General features: G+C 42.4%; 1 protein-coding gene across 1 annotated transcript in view; it reads right to left on the bottom strand.

Annotated features, from left to right (window-relative positions):
- Positions 1-19,565, bottom strand: part of HACE1 (HECT domain and ankyrin repeat containing E3 ubiquitin protein ligase 1) — a gene marked incomplete in the record, with an annotated part of 1,502,717 nt that overhangs the window by 404,440 nt on the left and 1,078,712 nt on the right.

The raw sequence follows: 19,565 nt of genomic DNA, 5'->3' as shown, positions 1-19,565 counted from the left end.
AGCTGTCTTACACTCTGCTTCCCACTGGATCAGTATGTTCTGCTAATGGTGTCAAATGTTTGCCTCCCCTCCACAAAACCACACTGACCATAAAGTACAGTTTTGTACCTACCATAAATGTAGATGTTCGAGTGTATTCACTGCTGCAGTCATTACACTTGGGTTATCCTGCTGTTAGGCGGTCCCGCAGTCGGCCAGAGTTCCAAAGTCTTGGTCCCGTATCGGTTGCTGTCGCTTCTTCCCTGACGTCAGTGCGCCAGGGGTATATAAGATGCAGCCAACGTCATTTTCTTCAGTTTTTCTTGCCCCAGATGTCAGGTGCCCCCAAATAGGTAGGCAATACATATTGCTAATAAAACATACATAAAAAGTAAAACCAAAACCTTCAGTTACCAGCAAATACACCACATAGGTAGTATAGGGTAGAAAGGTATAGATAAGTCCCAGCTAAGAAAGAAGGGATGGAGGGAGGGTAACCTGGACTGCAGCAGGGAATACACTCGAACATCTACCTTTATGGTAGGTACAAAACTGTACTATGTTCATCGTGTTTCACTGCTGCAGTCATTACACTTGGGTTGAATCCCAAAGCTGAGGTAGGGTGGCTGGTTCTATAGAGGATTTGGGGTGGCTATGAGGCCCTGCAGCACTGCAGTGGCAAAGCCAGCTCTGGATTTAGAATAAAGAGGCAAGTGGTAATGTTTGTTAAAGGTATGCACTGAACTCCAAGTTGTGGCTTCCAGGATATCTGTGGTAGGTACTCCTCTAAGGTAGGCAGTTGAAGTGGCTGTTGTCCTGGTGGAATGTGGCCTAATGTTGCTAGGTACAGTTTTCCCATGCTGTGTGTAGGAGAAACGGATACAGTGTCCTATCCACTTTGAAATGGTCTGCTTTGAAATAGCCTTTCCCTGTGATCCTGCAGCATATGCTACAAACAATTGCTCAGTTTTCATGAAAGCTTTTGTTTTGTCCAAGTAGAAACGTAGCTGTCTGTGTATGTCCAATGAATGCAGAAGTCTCTCCCCTTTATTCTGGGGATTTGGATAAAAAAAGTTGGCAAGTGAATAGTTTCGTTAAGAGCCACACTGGAGACCACCTTTGGCATAAATGTAGGCTTTGTTCTTAAAGAAACCCTGTCTTGGTGAAAAATGATAAAAGGCTCCACTGCCATTAGTGCCTGTAACTCTGAGACTCTTCATGCTGAGATTATTGCCAGAAGCAGAGCAGTTTTCCATGATACATATTTTAATTCTGCTGAACTGGCTGGCTCAAAAGGAGGTAAAGGGAGTTTTTCCAAGACAAAATTGAGGTCCCAAGTTGGTGTTGGTGCTCTCCGGGGCGGTCTTATGTTTTTAGCCCCTCTGAGGTACTGTTTTAGCAATGGATGAAAGAAAATAGGAGGATCTGTGTTGTAATGAGCCGAGATGGCAGAGGCATGGATCTTAATGGATGAAAAGGATAGGCCTTTGTCCAGCATCTCATTTAAGTATTGTAATATCTGAGGAATATTTGGGACAAGAGGGTCAAAGCTTTGAGCCTGGTTCCAGGCACAGAATCTCTTCCACTTTTCTGAATAGGATTTCCTGGTGCTAGGCCTCCTGGCCTCCAAAATGACATCCATAACAGCTTTAGAGAGAGGTGTTGTTTGCTTGACTAAGGGATCTGCCATGCAACCAGGTTTAAGGTTTTGAGCTGGCTGTGCAGGATCTGGTTGTTTTGTTGAGTCAGAAGATGCGGAATTTGAGGTAAAATCCATGATGGGCCTTGAGCTAAGTTCTTTAAGATTGGGTACCAGTGCTGGCGTGGCCAGTCTGGGGCAATCAGGATCATTTTTGGCCTTTCTTGTCTCTCTGGTTTTTAGGAGTACCTTTGAAAGGAGAGGCAGTGGTAGGAAGGCATAAACTTTTAGGCTTTTCCAGCTGAACGAGAGAGCATCCACTTTCCATGCTTGTATGTGGTAAGTCCTTGTGCAAAAATTCTGTAGCTGGCAATTCATTGGGGAGGCAAAAAGAACTATGTCTGGGCTCCCCCATTTTTGTGTTATCATGCTGAATACTTGTGGATTTAATTTCCACTCGTGAGGATCCATGATGTTTCTGCTTAAGTCGTCTGCCAGAGTATTTTTCTTTCCTGGCAGGAATTGTGCTTGCAGATTAGCTTGATAGGTTAGAGCTGTGTTCCACAAGGTCATGGCTTGCCTGCAGAGGGGATAAGAGTGCCCCCTTGCTTGTTTATGTACCACATAACTGTGGTGTTGTCTGTCTTTAGTAGTAGTTGTCCTGGATGCAGAAGGTCCTTGAAAGCTGTTAGGGCATTTTGTACAGCTAGCATCTCTTTTTGATTGATGTGAAGATGCATTTGTTCTGCGGCCCACTTGCCCTGAATACATTTTCTTGCCATGTGTGCTCCCCAGGCGTAATCCGAAGCATCTGTTGTTAGTGTCTGCCTGGCTGTGGGGTAGAGTGAAAGGCTGTCCCTTGTTGAGGTGACATGCCTGTGCCCACCATTGAAACTCCTGTTGTAGGCAGGGAACAAGTAAGTGCCAGACTGCATATGAGGAAATTACAATGGTACCTAAAAAGTGTTTGAACTCAACACTGTCACAGTTTGGAAGCAGTAATACCACTTATTCCCTGCCTACAACAGGAGTTTCAATGGTGGGCACAGGCATGTCACCTCAACAAGGGACAGCCTTTCACTCTACCCCACAGCCAGGCAGTCTGGCATATGGTATTAGTAGTATGCAGGATGCCATGAACCCCAAGGCCTGCAGAATTTTTCTTGCAGGGAGTTGGGTTTCTGTTGCCATCATTTGAAAGTACTGAGTCAGTTGTCTTGCTTGTCTGGTGTGAGATAAGACATCTGGGCCATTGTATTTAAGCTGGCACCCAGGAATATTATCTCCTGAGAGGGCACTAGTTTTGACTTCTTTTCGTTTACTGTGTACCCTAGGCAAATTAGCAATCTTTTTACAAATGCCAGATGCTGTAGAAGAATGTCCTTGGCTCTCCGCTTGAATAAGGCAGTCGTCCAAGTATGGATATATTTGAATTCCTTTTTGTCTGCCAAATGCAATTACTGGTGCCAGGCATTTTGTGAAGACCCTGGGCGCAGTAGATAAGCCAAAGAGCAGTGCAGAGAATTGGTAATGCATTGAACCAGCTATGAATCTGAGTTATCTTCTGCAATTTTGTCTGACAGGGACATGCAGGTATGCCTCTTTGAGGTTCAAAGTAACAAGCCAAGCCTTCTTGCCCAGCATGGCAAGAAGCTGCTGAAGAGTCAACATTTTGAATTTCGGAACATCCAGGTAAGTATTTAGAGTAGAAAGGTCCAGTATGGGTCTCCAGGCTTTGTCCTTTCTGGGGAATAGGAAAAGTCTTGAGTAAAATCCTTGTCCTTGTTCCTGTTGTGGCACTTTTTGAATAGCTCTCATGTCCATGAGGGCTGTAATTTGTTTTTGTGCCTCTGCCCATTGATTTGGTGGCAGGTCTGGCATTCCTTTTAGCCTTGGTAGAGTGTGAAAGTGGAACCTGTAACCTTGAGACACAATATTCAGAACCCATTTGTCTTGGGTGATTGTATGCCAATTTTGTGAAAAAAGTGCTAGTTTTCCCCCTAAGGGAGCTTCCAAAAGGTAAGTGCTTGGCATTTGAAGGGGGAAGTCATTGGGACTGTTTCCTATAAGGTTGTGACTTGTCTTCCCCTCCTTTTGGGGTTGAAGCACCCCACTGTCGTGGTCTGTAAGAGCCTTGGGGCTGAGATCTGCCTCTTGGGCATCTGTATCTGCCTCTTTGTGGTCTGTCTGATACTGGAAAGGACCAATTTTTGGAGGGCCAATTTCTGCTAAATCGAGGTGGCTGTACCTGTAAGAAATCCTTCACTGTTTGCATAGATTTTGCCTTATCCTCCATTTTCTTTAATACCTCTTCTGCCTTAACACCAAATAAAATATCCTGCTGTAAAGGAGCATCCAATAATTTTGCCTTAACATGATCAAGTAAACCTTGTTCTTTTAACCAAGCATGCCTTCATATCACAGATCCTGTAACTGCTGCTCTACAAGAAGCCTCTAATGAATCAAAACCACATTGCAGCGTATGTTTTCCCACTTGTTCAGCTGTATGCAATAAATTCTGCATTTCCTTATAGTCAGGATGTTCTGAACTTGTAACCATTTTCTGTTTTGACAGAGACATTAAATACTGTTGGTATTTAAGCATGTAAAACTGGCAATTTAAAGCCCTCACTGCTAAAGTTGCAGAAGTGTAAACTTTCTTCCTCCATCTGTCTAATGCTCTAGAATCCCTGTCACAGGGAACTGGATTTTTAGCTGTGGAAGCCTTTACCCCTCTGGGACCCTGAGAAATAGTTTCTGGGTCAGCAACAGGGTTTTTATAAAGAAATTTGTGAGAGTCAGTGACTCTATAGTACCTATCTGGCTTGACTGGAGCAGGGGGCAAAGAATCAGGATTTAAACTGGATTCAGAGAACACATCATCCACAATATCTAACACTGGCGGAATAGCAAGGGGCCTGTGCTGAAGCAATAAAAGAAAGTCTGAGCCTTTTCTTGGATTCTGAGTAATCCTGGCCTTCCCAATGGAAATGCTCACTCATGGTATGTAAAGTTTCCCCAAAAGAGTAATAATCAGGAGGAGAGGCTGAAGGAATTGATTCTTCAGCATCAGAGTCCTCATAGGGGGGTAAAGAGTATCCCTGGTCTGAAGAGGAATCAGAAGAAATGGAAACTTGGTCAGAGGAATCATAGTCTGTATCCTGCCTAGGCCTTTTATCTGGAGGGGAATGGGAACCCCTGATCAGAGTAATTAAGTCTTCGGCCATTTTAAGCATCTGTTTTTTAGGCATGGAGGCCTGTCCAGGTGAATGCTGTACTTACTTCTTTGTCTTTAATGGAGTTTTAGACTTGGCTGCAGCTTTAATGGTAAGTTGTGAAGGTCTGAAAACACCCTCAGAAGCCGATGCCTGCTCAGCGGCTACGGACCCATCTGAGGGGTTAGTTTCCGTAGGCCCAATTCCTTGAGTTTCCAGAGGCCTAGACATCTCCAGGTGGGAGTCGGAGGCGGCCTGTGGCTCTGAGGTAGCGGGCATCAGGGGCTTCGACAGAGCCTCACTGAGAACCGACAAACCGACGACTGGCCTAGAAGAGGCTTCATCATCAGTTTTGGGCCTCGGATGCCTGTCCTTATCCTTGTCTTTGTGTTTTTTGTGTATTCCGGTCGTTGGTTGTTTCGACTGCATGGTATAATTGAACCTTCGGCCAAAGTAATGGCGAGCAAAGTCAAACCGACGTTTAATAGTGCGCTTGTTAAATCTAGCACAAAACCGACAACTAGTGACGTTGTGGTGTGGGCCTAGGCATGGAATACAGTAAGAATGAAAATCCTTATGAGGTATTTGCTTCCCACAAGAAATACAATTATTAACTTTTACTGACATCGGTCTGAGGCAAGAAAAAGTTGCCCCAACTGGGTACTTAGCTTTATTGAAGACTTTGGTTCTGAAATTCGACTTGAAAATCTCAGGAGTCGGCAGACCGGCACTTGCGAACTGCTTTTGCTTCGGGCACCGCGCGGCAAGAAAGACTGAAGAAAATGGCGTCGGCTGCATCTTATATACCCCTGGTGCACTGACGTCAGGGAAGAAGCGACAGCAACCGACGCAGGACCAAGACTTTGGAACTCTGGCCAACTGCTTGACCGCCTGATGGCAGGATAACCCAAGTGTAATGACTGCAGCAGTGAAACATGATAAACATCAATCAATTCTGGCAACCTTTGGCATTCTCTTAGGTAGTACAGACAAACATTTTATAATTGTACTTTAAAACTGAAATGGATCTACATGAATCTGGGTCTGATGAGGTTTTATCCTATATGTGTAATACAAGCACCACAGCTTTCTTTCAAGATGCCGATACTTCCCTCTCCCTTTTAAAGTACTTTTAAGCAAAGTCTTCCAGATTTTATCAGTTTCTTCCATTCCAAATTCCAAACTTCTACATGAATACCATGGAAACTTCTCTACTGATAGATTATATAGCGCATTTTTATTTCCTCTTTTCCTATCATACTCATTAATTGTTGAGCCTCATCTGCCTCTAACCATGGCAAAATGTGGTCTTTAATAAATATTTCCATTTGTGCATTTCCTTGATTTCCACATCCCACAATGTTGAAAATCTATCTAAATATCTCTATAGGATCTCTGGTTATTTTTTCTTACAGATTCCCTAAATTTGACAACAACCCTTTCTACTTTCTCTTGTCTAAATCATTGTGCTAAAAGTTAATATGCTCTGCATTTATCAAAAAATAGCTGCTTGGCAGAAACATTTCCAAATTCATGCAAATTACCCAAATGCTGCCTTATTTTCCTTTTAGCACTATGCAACTGTTTTTTGTTCTGTAAGATACCCCTTGCTCTGTAATATAATCTGTCAACCTCTCTAAATAATTCATATTACACTTTTCCACATCTTTCTCTCTTAATTCTACCATGTTTTGTAACTCCACTTCCTTCCATCTCTTCATAAGGTATTCCTTCTGAATAAATGTTTATCTTCCTAATAACTCTTGAATCAATTTCCATTACCTAATTCTTAAATTACACTCTCTCTAACAGATACAAAACAAATCTCCAATGCCTCATTTCTGCTTCATTAGCCTGCATCTTTTTATTAGTTTTTACTGATGCGTGATCTGAAATAGTTATTGGATTTTTCAAAGATTTAAAATTAAATGCACATGCTCCTATGAAATATCATTTTTGCATAGTCTATCCCAGTTATTGTACCTTCGGAAATAATATGTAAATTCTATCTGGGTTCCTACTACTGAATTCATATCTTCCATTCCAAACATTCTCATACATTTTTTTCAGATTTTTACTCTCTTTTGTTATATTTCCCTTCTTGGTCCTCTTAATACATCTTCCCCATTGCAAATCAGGTTCTAGTTCACATCATAATGTTTCCTGCTTGCATTATTTCTCTAAAAATTGTCTTAAGCTCCATAACAGTTTTCGATGCAACACAAATGCTTGCCAGCGTAATCTTCCTCTATTTCCAATAAAGTACAGTTTTGTACCTACCATAAATGTAGATGTTCGAGTGCTAATACAGCTGCAGTCATAACAGATGGGGTTGGCCGAATTCCAAAGTCTAGGTCCGGCGTCGGATGTCGTCGCCTCTTCCCTGACGTCAGTGCGACAGGGGTATAAAAAAACCAGCCAACGCCATTTTCTTCAGTTTTTCTTGCCCCAGATGTCAGGTGCCCCCAGAAGGAAGGCAATACATAAATTTATGAAATAATGCAATGCTGTATAATCAAAAAACATTAGTTGCAAGCAAATACACCATAGAAGAATACCCCAATCAGGTTGTATGAGAAGGTGTTAGCCATTAAGGCTGTCCCAGAGGGGAAGGAGGGAGGGAAACCTGGACTGCAGCTGTATTAGCACTCTAACATCTACATTTATGGTAGGTACAAAACTGTACTATGTTCATCGTGCATACAGCTGCAGTCATAACAGATGGGTAGAATACCAAAGCTAAAAAGGGGGTTGTAGGCACTAGGTGGAACTAGGAGGATCCAGGATGCCCTGCAAGACTGCAGTGGCAAAGCCTGCTCTAGATTTGGAGTATAATGGCAGGTGATAGTGCTTGGAGAAAGTATGTACAGAACTCCAAGTGGCAGCTTCCAAAATATCTTTGGTAGGAACCCTCCTGAGGAAAGCTGCAGAGGTAGCTGTGGCCCTTGTGGAGTGAGGCCTGATGCCTGCAGATACAGTTTTACCATGAAAAGAGTAACAAAAGCGTATGCAGTGGGCTATCCATTTTGAGATTGTCTGTTTGGAAATAGGCTTCCCTTGAGCTCCTGTAGCATAGGACACAAAGAGTTGCTCTGATTTTCTGAAAGGCTTTGTTCTGTCCAAATAATAACGTAGCTGTCTGTGAATGTCCAAGGAATGTAGTAGTCTCTCCTCTTTGTTTTGAGGATTGGGGTAAAAGGTAGGTAAGTGAATAGCCTGATTCAAGGCTACCCTGGATACTACCTTTGGCATAAAGGAAGGATTGGTTCGTAAGGAAACTCTGTCCTGATGGAAAATGATGAAAGGCTGCACAGCCATGAGGGCTTGTAGTTCGAAACCCCTGAGCTGAGGTGATAGCCAGCAGGAAGGCTGTTTTCCAGGACAAATATTGCAGTTCTGTTGAGGCAGCTGGCTCAAAGGGAGGCAAAGTCAGTTTTTCTAGAATGAAATTGAGGTCCCAAGCAGGTACTGGTTGTTTCCTTGGGGTTTTATATTCTTAGCCCCTCTGAGGAACTGTCTTAAGAGGGGTGAGAGAATAAAGGAGGATCAGTGTTGTATTCTGCAGAAATGGCTGAGGCATGGATTTTGATGGAGGAGAATGAAAGTCCACTGCTTAGCATCTCAGCTAGGTACTGTAATATTTGAGGTAAATTCAGTATTCCAGGGTTCTGGCCCTTTTTCTCATTCCAAGCACAAAACCGTTTCCATTTTGCGGAGTAGGCTTTTCTAGTAGAAGGTCTTCTGGCCTCCAAAATGACATCCTGCACCTCCTTGGAGAGTAGGGTCAGTTGTGATTATAAGGAATCTTCCATGCGGCCAGATTGAGTGTTTTCAGCTGCCTGTGAAGAGTTTTGAAGTTGTGCTGAGTCAGTAGAAGAGGCATTAGGGGCAGGATCCATGATGGGGAATGCGTCAGGCTCCTCAGGAGTGGGTACCAGTGTTATCTTGGCCAGTCTGGAGCAATGAGAATCATCTTTGGTCTGTCTGCTCTGGTTTTTAATAGAACTTTGGGCAGCAGAGGAAGAGGTGGAAAGGCATAAACTGTCATTGTTGTCCAACTGAAAGAGAGTGCGTCCACTTTCCAGGCCTGTGGATGAAAGGTCCTTGAGCAGAATTTTGCCAATTGGTGATTTCTGTGGGAGGCAAAGAGATCTATGTCTGGCCTTCCCCATGCTTGAATTATCTTTGAAAAAACTTGAGGATGCAACTTCCATTCGTGTGGATCTGTCATATTTCTGCTTAGGTTGTCTGCCAGCGTGTTTTCCTTGCCTGGCAGGAACTGTGCTTGAAGCTCGATTTGCAATTCCAGAGCCATCTTCCAAAGAGACATGGCTAGCCTGCATAGGGGGTATGAATGGGTTCCTCCCTGTTTGTTTATGTACCACATTACTGTGGTGTTGTCTGTCCTTATCAATAGCTGGCCTGGATGCAGCAGGTCTTTGAAAGCTATAATAGCATTTATTACTGCTAGCATTTCCTTTTGATATATGTGTAGGTGCTTTTCTTTTTGGGACCATTTGCCCTGAATGCACCGATCTGTCATGTGCGCCCCCCAGGCGTAACCCGAGGCGTCTGTTGTGATGACTTGATTTGCTTGAGGCTTGTAGAATGGAAGACCTGTGTTTCTTTGGCATGCTTGAGCCCACCACAGAAATTCCTTTCGAAGACATGGAATCAGTGGTATTATTGTTTCCAAACTGTGACTGTGTTGAGACCATAGGTTTTTTAGGTACCATTGAAGTTTCCTCATATGCAGCTTTGCACATGGGATTAGTAGGATGCAAGATGCCATGAATCCCAGAGCCTGCAAGATTTTCCTTGCAGTCAGCCTGGTGAAAGTTGCCAGTTTTCTGAAGTATTGAGTTAGTTGCCCTTGTTTCTCTGGCGTGAGGTAGGCCATCTGGGTGTTTGTATCCAAGTTGGCACCCAGGAAAATTATTGTTCGAGACGGTATTAGCCTTGATTTCTTTTTGTTGACTATGTATCCCAGAGAATTCAACAACCTTATTACAAACGCCAGATGTTTCAGAAGTATGTGTTTGCTGTCCGCTTGGATCAGGCAGTCGTCCAAATATGGGTATATTTGTATCCCTTGAAGTCTGCAGTAGGCAATTACTGATGCCAGGCATTTCGTGAACACTCTGGGCGCAGTAGATAAGCCAAAGGGCAATGCAGAGAATTGATAATGTGTTGAACCTGCAAGAAATCTGAGGTATCTTCTGCAATCTTGTCTGATTGGGACATGCAGGTATGCCTCCTTGAGGTCCAATGTTACCAGCCAAGACTCCTTGCCCAGCATGGGAAGAAGCTGCTGTAATGTGAGCATCTTGAATTTTGGCACGAGTAAAAATGTGTTTAGGATGGACAGGTCCAAAATAGGTCTCCAATCTTTGCCCTTCCTTGGAACCAGGAATAGTCTGGAATAAAAACCTTGACCCTTTTCTTGTGCAGGTACCTCTTGAATAGCTTTCATGTCCATGAGATCTGAAATTTGTTTTTGTGCCTCTGCACTTTGACTGTGTGGCAGGTTTGGCATGCCTCTCATTTTTGGAAGGGTGTGAAAGTGGAATCTGTAGCCTCTGTCTATAATGTCCAGGATCCATTTGTCTTTTGTGACAATATGCCAATTTTTCGAAAATAATGCCAGTTTTCCGCCTAAAGGTGCTGCTATTTGAGCCTTGCTTGGCATGCAAAGGGGAAAGTCATTGGTTCTGCTTTCTGAATGGCTGTGAATTATCCTCACCACCTCTTTGTGTAGGTGCTTGCCATTGTCTGCCTCTAAACGATCCTTGAGATTGCCCTCTACCCCTCGGGCGCCTGTATCTACCTCTTTGGGGTCTGTCCGTGGCTGGAAAGGACCAATTTTTTGAAGGCCAATTTCTACTGAAACGTGGAGGTTGTACCTGTAGGAAATCTTTCACTGATTGCATTGATTTTGCCTTTTCCTCCATTTTCTTTAATACTTCCTCAGCTTTAACACCAAACAATACATCTTTTTGCAGAGGTGCATCAAGTAACTTGGCTTTAACATGATCTGGTAAGGTTTGCTCTTTGAGCCAAGCATGTCTACGTATGACTGATCCTGTAACAGCAGCTCTACATGAGGCCTCTAAAGCATCAAAACCACATTGCAAGGTATGTTTACCCACTTGTTCTGCACTATGTAACAAATCCTGCAACTCCTTCAAGTCTGGTTGTTCAGGTAGTGACATTTTGCTTTTCAACTGTGATAACAGAAACTGTTGGTACTTTAACATATGGAACTGACAGTTTAATGCCCTCATGGTTAAGGTGGCCGAGGTGTATACCTTCTTCCCCCACCTTTCTAAAGCTCTGGAATCTCTCTCTGAAGGTAATGGATTTTTAGCAGTGGAGGCCTTAATTCCCTTGGGACCCTGTGAAATAGTTTCTGGGTCAGCCGCATGGCTTTTGTATAGAAATTGGTGTGAATCAGGAACCCGGTAATACCTATCAGGCTTGACTGGAGCTGGAGGTAAAGAATATGGGTTAAGGCAGGCCTCCGAATACACATCATCTAGTATGTCTAAGACAGGAGGTATAGCCAGAGGCCTGTGCTGAGGGAGCAAGAGGAAATCCCTAAGCCTTTTCTTGGCGTCTGAGTACTCTTGGCCTTCCCAGTGGAAGTGTTCCCTCAAGGTATGTAAGGTTTCCCCAAAAGAGTAATCCTCGGGGGGGGGGGGGAGACAGAGGGAATGGACTCCTCTGCATCAGAGTCTTCAAAAGGGGAGTATGAATGTTCCTGGTCTTCAGAATGTTCTGAAATAATGGAGGCCTGGTCCGAGGAAGGGGATTCTTCCTCCACTCTGGGCCTTTTGTCCGGGGGGGGTTGAGAACCCCTGATAAGAGAAATTAAATCCTCAGCCATTTTGAGCATCTGCTTTTTAGGCATGGGGCCTTGAGAGGGGCCCTGTGGAGCTTGTCTTTTAGTATGCATGGCTGCTTTAGACTTAGTGAAAGCCTTGATGGAAAAAGAAGAGGAAGGCCTGAAGACACCTTGAGAGGTGGCAGGTCTGTCTAAACTCTGAGTTTCACCGCCAAGAGTGGCTTCGGTATCTGTAGTAGGGGTGTAGGCCGAAGAGCCTGCGACCTCGGGCACTGAAGACACCGCCAAAGAAGTGTCATCGGTAGTCAGGGGCTGCGTAGGCGCCTCACTGAGAACCGGACCACCTGTAGTCGGCTTTGGCGTGGTGTCGGTAGAAGTCGCGGACCTCGTATTTCGGTCCTTATCTTTGCGTCTTTTACTTAAAACTGGAGTCGGAGTATCCGACGACATAATGTAATTAAACTTTTTGCCAAAAAAGTGTTGGGTGAACTCCGCCCGACGCTTAATAGTGCGTCTGTTGAATGTAGCACAAAAACGACAGGCAAAGACGTTGTGGTCTGGGCCTAAGCAAGGAATGCAGAGGGAATGAAAATCCTTATGCGGTATTTGCTTCCCACATGAAATGCAATTATTAACTTTGTCTGACATCGGTCTAAGGCAAGAAAAGTTTCCCCAACAGGGTACTTAGCTTTCAAGAAGACTTTGGTTGAAAAATATTCGTAATCTCAGGAGCTGGCCGACCGGCACTTGCGAACTGCTTCTGCTTCGGGCACCGCACGGCAAGAAAGACTGAAGAAAATGGCGTCGGCTGGTTCTTTTATACCCCTGTCGCACTGACGTCACGGAAGAGGCGACGACATCTGACGCCGGACCTAGACTTTGGAATTCGGCCGACCGAGGACCCGCCTGACGGCAGGAAAACCCATCTGTTATGACTGCAGCTGTATGCACGATGAACATCCCCTAATTATCACTATTTTATCATTACTGCATTTTTCCTCTTCTATCACTAATGGAGATCCTTTAACAATTAGTATTATGGCTACCCTATTTCTATGTCCATGAAATTCGGCTGTATGCTTGCCCTGAAATACTTTGTCAAATTCACATACTCATTTCTATCCAAATGTCTACTGTAATTTTGCTATTTGTTTCCTATGTTTCTTATTTCAATACTCTTCACTTTTTGTCTACGCAGGTAAATCCATACAGAGTGGTTATTATGACAGAAAGCTATTACTCCCACCTTATGTACCTGACAGATCTCATGAATGTATACTTCCACCTTTAGCTTACATACACACAGTCTGATCTTTTATGTAGTGGCTTCTTCTTGTCTCCATTCTGAAACTGTCACATTTTCAAGACTTGTTTGCTTCAATGCAAACACTCAAAAAATTGTAGAACTTCCACCCACTTTTAAATAAGAGCAAACACACAATCTATGTACATTTTCAACAAATAAAGCTTACCCACATCAGATAGGAGCAACCGCCCCAAACTGAATGCTGCACCCACATGCATTACATAATCCAAAATTAAAGTTACCCATGCTACAGCCTGTGTCCCTATTACTTTTACTGCTGCCTGTTCTTATCCCTATTCTCCTCACAGATGGGGAAATAGCTTGCATGCTTTCAGTAAACAAACTTTTTCAATAATAAAAAGTACACTGGCAACTTTAAATAAATAAAATAAACTGTGCATTGCTATTTTAAATGTATCCAAGTACTAAGGTTGTTTGGGAAGTAACTGCTAATATAACTTACTGTATTTCCACAATTTCAAACTACACTCATTTTTCAATGAACTGCTTGTCAACATACATTTAAATGTAAATTACACTGCACCTTGTATAATTCCCTTAGCAGACAGTGTTCAGACCTCTCATAGTTAATTGGTTGTATATGCAAGACTTTACATATCCAAGATGGTAATAGAAAAGAAAAAAGAAAAAAAAAACAGCTACTGACTTTTCACATACATGAAAGAATATTTGTACATTCAACCCAGAACACACCGTTTAGCATTCTTATTAATTGCTTGCACCTGTAGATTTCCTGTCTCCTCGTGAAAGATTTTTCTCATGGAAAATAAATAGATAATGACTTTGCAAATACATGAAGGAACTACAATTTTCCATTCCTTTCATAAATTTATCTTGGCTTTCAACCCTATTTGGTTAAAAAAACTTGTCTATAGCTTAAACCAAGGACATCAATTTAGATATCCACCTCTATAAAATCAAGAGAAATTATCTTAATTTCACATATCATGTAACCAATATACTTCTACATCCCTATCCCAGCAGAAAAAGATCACAACATATTAACTTGTTTCTATCCAGCCTTTCTTACCTTGTTACAATATAATGCTTCTAAACCTTACAATTAAGAAAAAGTACTTTCTTGCTTTAATATCTATAACATATGTAGCAGTCACTAAAACGTCCCCCACATCACATTTAAAATACCCGACTGCACACTATACAAAACTGTTTTACAAAACAACATGCAAGTTACATCATGAAAACTGTATACAAATATAATTATGAACAGAAACTGTTTTGCTTAAAGTTACTTCTTCAGTTCCTTCAGTGTGTATGTAACCACTGATGACATGACGGGGGATATATACTTTGCAGTTCATCCACCAATTTAAACACAGTCAACACAATTTCAGTCTTTCTCAGACACTTCTTGCAATGCCACATTTCACGTCTATTTCTATATCTAATGGGACTGATGTTTTACAATCTCCTGATTTTTCACTAATTTCACAATGTTGCTGATCTTCCTGTTCCCCTCCATCTCACAACATCAGTATATGATTCAAGTCCAAGGTGCTTCCGGGCCTTTTAGTAAACTTATCTGCTTTTTTTCTGCCACTCACAACTTTTTTTGATACAAAGAAAAATGCTTCACTGGCAAAATCTCTTAATAGGTTTTATTATTATCAGAAGAATGAAAACAAGAGTCTCCTTCAGCTTGCCTGCACACTCTTTATTGGCTTACTTTTTTCTCCTTTGTTTTGCATGCTAAGATGTCTTTGATCCCCCAGGAAAAAATATTCTAAAGAAAGCTGGATACAGCATCTTGAATATTACACCTGGCTCATGACATTTTCAGATTGTTGGCAAACCTGCCTGGTACACAATTAATATTTCTTTTCCAGAAACACTATGTTGCCCCTAATTTTAATACTTTTCTTGATGCTACAATTTGCAGGAGCTACTCTTTCTGCTGGCATAATTGCATCTTTACTAATATAGCTTTTGGCTGTTTTCTCATGGCCAGATTTGCAACATAAATATGCAGTGCCTCTCAATTAACAATCTTGCTATGCAACACCAGAGCAGTTGCTCATCTGTATGTAAATAAAATGAATGTAGACTGTGCCTTCCATTTTCTCTGGTACAGCATAAACCTCGGGTTTTCCCTGTTTTTCTCTTCTAACCCCACTATTTTTGAAACAGCTCTTCTTGAGAAGCCTCATACTCAGCCTTTTTTTTCATTTCAGCCTCTAATTTTTGCAGTTAATAGCTAGTTAAAGATTTTTTAAATTTTTCCCGACTTTTGTTATTTGACTTTATGTATTCCTTCACAGTTTCACTTAAACACCTCTGAATGCACTTGATTTAATTTTCCTCTAAATTCCTGAAAGCCATTTCATGTACCAAAGCTGAAACTTGAATTGCTTTTTCTTGAGCAGCAGCAAGATTCTTCCCAGCCAATGTTTTTTTTTTCTACTCTTGTACTGGTTGAGGCTCTCTTACTTCCCCAAATGTTTTCTTTGCTGGAACCAAGGCAGTATAATTATTAGCCAGAAAATGAATTTTACCCAAATTGATCACTTTTTTCTGAATTTCAATTTTCACACTTGGAGAGCTCTAATCAATTTGTTGGTCAGACTGCAGTCATCTTGAAAATCCAGGTATATGCAACTGTTGTCACTTTCAACATAAGTGGATGTACTGTTTACTGTACTTCCTTCTGCTATTTCTTTTTGATGTTGAGGTATGAATTAAAGTATTTGAAATTGTGTGATGTTTGAATTGTGCCATGTACAATGTCCCCTAATTATAATTCTGGGGATAGTCCCATAGATCATGGGTAAGTGCTTGAATGTGAACTTGTGACAGAGCTGCTACAATGAGAAGTTTTATAAGATGCAGAGAAAGCTCTTGACACTAACCAAATAGTGCTGCGTAAATAAAGACCTTGACTAAGAGGTCTTACCCTTTGATATAGATGTCTGAGAAGGCCTTTCTGCCTTATTCTTGAATGAATCTATATGCATGCCTGCAGCATTTTGTTGGCACGAGTGGTGTCTGGCATATTTATCCACCAGGCATATGTACCCTCCCTTGACCACATCCAATGTGCATCTGGTAAGTATCCAGAATTGTGTGGACAGAGGTTGACACACAAGCCATGTGAGCAACCACACTCAGCTTAAGCATTGTACCATTGTCATTGGCCTCCCCCATTCCCACATACTAGTGAATTTCTTCATGTATGCTCTAAACACCTCAACCTAAGCGACACCAGTCTATGCCTGAATTACAAGCATTTTGCTACAGGACAAAAAATATTGGTTTCTTTTTTAACTAAAATCTGAGAGCTGGAGCTGTAAGCAGAAAATTTTCTAATTTGTAGCAAGCAGTTCGCTACAGTTTAAAAGAAAAAAAAAATTCTTTTTTTCTCAACTAAAATCTGTGGAAGACAGCTTGAAGACAGGGTGCAGAAATGAGACATGAATGGCTGCTGCATTGTAGCAGGCAAACTGATTGCTGCACTTACAGCTACAGCTCTCACGTTTTAGTAACATTTATATAGATGCATGGAATCGGGAATGCCTGGCAGGACTAAATCATCCTCCGCAAGGAAGAGTAAACCTGTCTGGTGGACATCTGCAATAAATAAACTCTATAACAAAAGAAACAAATTGCTGTCCAGGATGAAGAAGGAGCAGGTGCCCAACTGGAAGCAATCTCTCCTTAGCCTAAACAAACAAATAAAAGCACTAGTGAAATCCTCCAAAGCAAACTGAGTCCAAATCGGCCACATCTACTAGAGACAATCATAAGGCATTCTTCACATATGTCCGTAATCTCAAACGTAGCACTGAGATCTGTTCAGAACTGGTGGGTCAAGGGCACCACATATACAAATGCCGTAGATATAGGAAATTTGCTGGCTGACAGATTCAGTGAAAATTTCACCCCTCTGTCTTCCCATCAGTAAATCAGGACATTCCCAGTACCTTCCCCCTTCCCCATATATCTAGGGATCACTTCATCACTGCTCTCTCAAAGGGAAAAAAATACAGCCTCCATGGGACTTGATAACATCCCAGGCTACATTCTACATGAACTCAGGCAGGAACTTGCAGCACCATTAGGCGCCCTATTCAACAAAAGCCTGAGTACTGGCTTTGTCCCCAGCTGACGAGAGAGGACAGACACTTTCAACACTTTATACAAAGGTGGAGCATCCACCAATCTGGGAAATTACAGACCCATCAGCCTAACTAGCCTGATCTGCAAGGCTATGGAACCAATTATCATGGACCTCATTAACAAGGACATTGGCAACCTCCAAACACTCGATCCCACACAGTCTGGCTTCATCAAGGGGAGGTCGTGTCTGTTAAATGTCGACTTTTTTGAGACGGTCATCTAAGCCATGGACGAGGAGAAAACAATGCAGACCGCCCACCTTGACCTGGCTAAAGCCCTCGACACAATTCCCCACTCGGGCATAATAGATAAACCTTCTCAACTAGGCAACAATTCATATGATACCACATGGGTAGCTAACTGGCTCACTGATAGAACCCACCTGGTCAAAATAGGGGAAGCCACCTCAAGCAGTAGACATGTATAGAGTGGCGTACCCCAGGGTTCGGTCTTGGGGCCTCTGTTATTTGGAATATACTTTTCTGAGGTGCAGGCCAAAGCCAGTGGGTTATGGCTGACCAGGTTTGCAGCTGACTGCAAACTGCGCGCTGTCATCAATTCCCCTAGTGACGTGGACATCCTCCAAGAGGGTCTCACCCAAAGAAATCACTGGTGCCAGAAACATGGCCTCAAGCTGAATACAAAAAAATGCATCATCATCCCCTTTGGGGAAAGAGATGTCCCCACAAATTATCACATTAATAAGAATGTCCTACGCATGCCATCAGTTGTGAGGGATTTGGGCACCCAGACTGATAGCAACCTGACTTTTGACCACCATCTTGCTTCCATTGTACAGAAAGCTTTCTACATTGGCCTACCTCATAAGTAAGGGTATCTCATCCAGGGACAAGGAGGTCATAACATCCCTGTATTATTCCCTTATAAGGCCCATATTGAGTACAATGCCCCATTCGGCATGTACCTTGCAAAGCACATGCAGCAGCTGGAGAGAACACAGAGGTTACTCACCAGGAGATTCCAGGGCCTCAAAATTCTTCCATACACAGAGAAGCTAAAAGCCCTATCCCTCTACTCTGTTTCATACAGACTCCTCAGAGCTGACCTCTGTCTGGCATACAAGGTGATCTCGGACCCCGCCTTGATGGGACTGCTGCATATCCACAAGTCAAGCTCCACTCGAGTAACCCACACACGCAGCCTCATCCTGGTCTGTGACATCAATAGGACTTGTTGGTGGGACAGATTTGTGTCCCAAAGGCTCCCCCATCTGTGGAACAGACTCCCTCTCTACGTCAAGCAGAGTACCTCTTTACCCTTTTTTAAGCACAACCTGGATAACTGGATGGGAATTAGAAAATACATCCCTGGGATTCCATCCGTGCCCCTGCTGGACAGGAGCATCAGGTGCTGATTTGTCTACACATGGGCTAAACTCTTGGCTAGGCTTATGAGGGCCAATAGCCTAGTAACTTCCTATGATCCTATAGGAGCCCCAGGTACATAACTGCAGAGCTTTTTTTTTTTTAAATAATTGTCAGTGACTCTCATGTACCATTCTGATTGTTGTCGCATCTACTTAACTATCACACTATAGCCAAGAACAAAATGGAAACACTCAGGAAAGTTTCTATACTTTTTACTTCAAGCTGCAAAGTTCATATGCAAATGAGGCTTGCAGGCACTATGAATCGCATTACTGTGCAAATATGTGTAAGTGTAGCAAATATATTAGGTAACTTTGTACCAATGCAAAGAAGTTGTGACAGGCACCAACACCTGCATACACACCACAGATTTCCAAACTTTCAGGCACTAAGCAGGTACATGTGCACATATACTGCATAAGTACCTGCTTTTACACGTTATGTACCTGCCTGAATTGCTGAGTTTATCCCCCCCCTCCTCTAGCACAACCCTCTTATGTCTTCCTGTCATTTTCCCTTCTCTGATCTCTTCCCTTTTACAGACTTTCATATCTTTTCCTTTCCATATTTATAAAAGTCTAAATCTAGTTTGCATAAAAGAACACCTTCACAGTAAAATAAAATCTGTGAAAGTTACTATATACTGCTAACCAGTGGCATTGAGCTCCAGTACATACAGGTTCTCTCCATAAATTCTCATGATACTAGTGCAACCTGGCACTCACCACCAACTGCTGAAAACATACAAAGTAATTTAAAACATACAAATGTGCAGAAGTCTGTAAAAATGTGCACATTTTTACATTGTTGTTAGCTGATTTTACACACTTCACATGGGTGTTTCTTCACAGGCTTCAAAAATAAGAAAACCGGCACCACTCACTTGCATTTACTGCATTTGCATATATGTGTAGTGGCACTTTTCAAACATTCCCTCTACCCAGATGTGCAGACCAGGACTATGATTACCACCCTGTTATATACCTTCAATAACATCCACAGTCGAACTAAGTACTAATGGGTGGGGTAAATCATTTTA

Source organism: Protopterus annectens, chromosome 1.part0, assembly GCF_019279795.1.
Source record: "Protopterus annectens isolate FY-2018-M chromosome 1.part0, PAN1.0, whole genome shotgun sequence".
NCBI lineage: Eukaryota > Metazoa > Chordata > Ceratodontiformes > Protopteridae > Protopterus > Protopterus annectens.
Note: the sequence above shows the minus strand (reverse complement) of the source record. Positions and strands in the feature narration are given on the sequence as shown.